Consider the following 4,393-nt stretch of genomic DNA (forward strand, 5'->3'; position numbering starts at 1 on the left):
TTTTCACTCACTATTTTGACTAACAATGAGATGGAGATATTAGGACATTGATTTCTTTGTTTCTTTTCTACTTGAGGCAGGTTTTATTATGTATCACTCTGTTCAGATTGGATTTATTAAATAGCCTAAGTGTGGAGTTCACAGTAATCGTGCTGCCTCAGACTCCTGCGTCCTGGCTTATAGCTGTGTACCACTCTCTACAGTAATCCCTCGAGACATGATGTAGTCTTCTTTTGCCTTCTTCAACCCCTGCCTCTGCTTATTGACAAAAGATTTGCTGTGTTTAAGGATTTATCATATAAACATAGTGCCTGCCAGGAAATGTACAAAGATAATTCTGTCCACTTGAAGAAAGGCGAGAAAGCCGAGATCAGTAGCTGTAAAATAAGCAGAAATGCTGGGTGGTGGCTCACAGGAAGTTCAAAAAGGAAGTGTGAGCAGTCGAGTAGTGGAGAGAGAAAGGGCCATTCATCGTTCACCTGGGTAGACAAAGAAAGTGACTGAGGGAAGTTACATGTGGCTGACTGAAGAGGAGCTAGGCAGAATGCAGAAAGTATCTAAAGAGAAAGAATGAGGTAACAGTCAGAAATGTGTAACCCAGCAGCCACGCTGACTTGCATGCACAGCCTGAATTCGCTGGGCCGCATTTATAGCCCGTGTGGTCACGTCCTACCGTAGTTGATGGCGGAAAGGCAGAAATTAGACTCCCAGGTTTGTAACGTGATTCCATACAGGTGACCTCAGGTGACTTACTTCAGAAAAGCAGTTCTTAGACTGCTGGGTCATATTCTCAAGAATTTGAGCTGTGGAATGCTGCAGTGTTAAGTAAGGTGTAAATGAAAAGGTCCTGCGGAATTGGCCAGAAAGTCAGTGAGAAAAGTCAAGAGTACTGGAGAAAGCTGGTGTTTTAAGAAAGGATTGCGTCTTAGACCAGTAAATTTGAAGACAAGGGGACACAGTTTCATACAATAGTATGGAAATGAGCCTGTGGAGGTCAGCCTTGTCAGGGCTTTATCTATCTTTGCATACATTGTATTCTGGTCAAGATTTTCCGGTCCCCCAGCTCCTCCCAGATCCTCTACACCTCCCCACCCATAGCCAACTCTGACCCTTTCTCTCTTTAAAAAACAAACAGGCAAACAAACGATTCTGTTCTTTCTGTGTTGGCCATAGGGCACGAGGCCTATCCTGAAGTGTGGCGAATATATCGAGCTATACTCCACTGGAAAAACTAATTTTTTCCTTCACAAGTAGATGTGGATAGCAGATTGCTTCTTGGTGAGGGGTGGGAGTCTAGATCTCTTTCCCTCTGTCCCCACCGGGACCCTGTCTGACTTTAACTTATGCAAGCTCTGGGTGTGCTACCACAGCCTTAGAATTCTTATGTGCCTCAGTCCTATTGTGTCTGGAGGATACTATTCCCTTGGAGTCCTCCATCCCCTCTGGCTCTTACAATCTTTCTGTCCTCTTCTACTTGGCTCTCCGAGCCTTAACAGGTGGGCTTGATGAAGACATCCCATTTAGGACTGTGGTCCAAAATCCCATTGTCCAGTTGTGGGTCTCTGTGTTAGTTTGCAGCTTCTTCAAGAAGCAGCTTCTCTGATTATGGCTGAGTGATATAAGATGCACTGATATATGGGGTGGTAGTAGAATGTTATTAGAAAGCATTTTATTGCTATGTTTCTTTAACAGAAACATATAATTTGGGTTTACCTTGGGCCCGTGGCCTGTCTAGTCTCAAGTTGTGTCAGGAATGAATTCCATCTTATGAAGTGGGTCTTAACTCAGTGGTTCACAGCTTTACCAATGCTATGATCCTTTAGTACAGTTCCTCACGTTGTAGTGACCCCCAATTATACAATTATTTTGTTGCTACTTCATTCAATTTTGCTACTGTTATGAATTATAGTCTGTGGTTTTTGATGGTCTTAGGCAACCCCTGTGAAAGGGTCATTTGACCCCAAAGAAGTTGCAGCTCACAAGATGAGAACTGTCTTAAATTCAGTCAGAGTAATTGGTTTCTCCTCACTCTGTGCCACAATTGCACTACCATACTGTGCAGGCAGGCTACTGCTGGAGATCAAAGGTTTTGCCTGTATTGGTCACCTTTCTCCTCAAGTATTGTGCAGAGTACCTTAAAACCTCTAGTCAGGTACCAGCTAGGCTTGTGTTCCAGGAGATCTGTGTTGTCTTCACCAATAAGGTCTTGCCATCCGTTTGTGGAAAGCAATCAATAGTCTTTGGCAATAGCTTGAATTGTTTGAGGGTCTCCATGGGGCCCTTTGGACAACACTGAATTAGGTGTGACCCAATCCTGGCACTGGAGGTTTCACTTGGTGGTGGAAAATGTCTAGCTGGAGCATTGTCTGCCCCACGTTGAGGGAGTGCTTTTAGATTTCTTTGACATAGGAATATATTTTAGAAGTTCCTACAGTAGTGGGTTTCCAAATGCCTCCAATGTTGGTTGTCCCTCACCATACTACCTTCTTGATCCTCTCCTCACGCCTTCCTGTTTAGCTCTCTACTTCAGTCATGTTCTGCCTCCTTCTCTTAATAGTGTTTTCTCGGGGCTGGCGAGATGGCTCAGTGGTTAAGAGCGCCGACTGCTCTTCTGAAGGTCCCGAGTTCAAATCCCAGCAACCACATGGTGGCTCACAACCATCCATAACGAAATCTGATGCCCTCTTCTGGAGTGTCTGAAGACAGCTACAGTGTACTTACATATAATAAATAAATAAATCTTAAAAAAAAAAATAGTGTTTTCTCTTCCCCTTCCTTAGATCCTCTCCTCCCCCACTCGTCCCCTACTAGGTACTGAGCCTCTGGTTCTGTGGATTGTAGCATATATATCACAGGCTTTAAAGCTGACATCCACATAGTATCAGTCAGGGTTCACCAGAAAAACAAGTGATAGAATGACTCTGTGTGTGTGTGTGTGTGTGTGTGTGTGTGTGTGTGTGTGTGTGAGAAAGAGAGGAGAGAGAGAGAGAGGAAGAGAGAGAGGGGGGGGGATTTATTTGAGTGGCTTATAAGCTTTGATCAATAATTTTTATCTTGAAATCCCCCCAAAAGTAGGCTCTAATACCAGTAAAGGAATGAAGTTGCCAGCAGGAATGAGGGCAAGCAGGCACAAAGCAAAATCACTTTCCTCCTTGTCCTATATATGAGCTGCCACTTGGTGGTGTGGCCCAGATTTAAGGAGGGTCTTCTGACTTCAGTGAGCCAGTCAAGAAAACCCCCTCCTGGGTGTGGCCACCTGTGTGAGCTCTAGTTAATTTCAGATGTAGTCAGGTTGACCAGAATAGCAGACATGACATGTAAGGTAAAATGCACCCCTTTGGTCTTTTGAAACTAAGTTAAATCCCTTGGGTTTTTTTTTTTTTTCCTACCTCATGGGAATTTTATAATTTTAACAGCTATACAGTATTTTCATTGTCTGTGGTGGAGTAAATGTCTCTATGGTAGGATATAGAGTCCTTTGGGTATATGCCCAAATGTTACTACTTGGACTTGAGCTATATCTGCAGCCTCCTGAGGTCCCATCACACTGATTTCCTAGTAATTGTGAAAAGGTTGCCCTTCCACCAGCCAGGAGTGCTGTTCCCCTTATCCCACATCCTCATCAGGATGAGCTGCGTTTGTTTTATTGATCTTGCTGTAAGATGCAACCCCCAAAGCCATTTCCATTTGCATCTCCCCGATGACTAAGGGTGTTTAGAATTTTGTTAAGTGTTTCTCAGCCATGGCTGTTTCATCTTTATCATCAAGTGTTTTAAAAGTGTGCCACTGAATTTTGCTTTCAGAGTTGAAGCATTATTAGTATAATATGATCTGTGACTATATGATATAATGGCATCAGAATAAATGGATCTAAGCATTCTGCTGGCCTCTGAGGCAGTAAATAATGGCCTGTCACATTGTATCATCAAACTTTCCCTACCATTGTCAGAACCAGTAGTTGTCTGCTAAGCTGGCCTCACCTCAGTTAAGTGTGGACATGTGTTACCATGGAGACACAGGTGGTAGGAGCCCAGGATAGGTGCACACACAGACTGGTCACATGCCTGCCACTGCAGGCTCAGACAGGCTTACTGCTGGTCCTTCAGCCATCTTCTACACATCCTCTTGGAAGAAAATAGGAGCATTTGGGCCCTACTATATCATACAGGAGTAGACTGAGAAAGCAAACTGCATTGCTGAGGGACTTGAATGTATAATCCTAAAAGTCCATCTCCTTCCAGAACCCTGTAGACTCTTACCCAACATAGGATGGAACACTGCCTCAAGGCAGTGAGAAGCAGACTACAGCTACACCGAATAGCATGAGGGACGCCATCAATATTGGATCAAGAAGAGCCAGACGAAGAAAGGATATCTAAACTCAAGACAGTCA

Source organism: Mus musculus, chromosome 3, assembly GCF_000001635.26.
Source record: "Mus musculus strain C57BL/6J chromosome 3, GRCm38.p6 C57BL/6J".
NCBI lineage: Eukaryota > Metazoa > Chordata > Mammalia > Rodentia > Muridae > Mus > Mus musculus.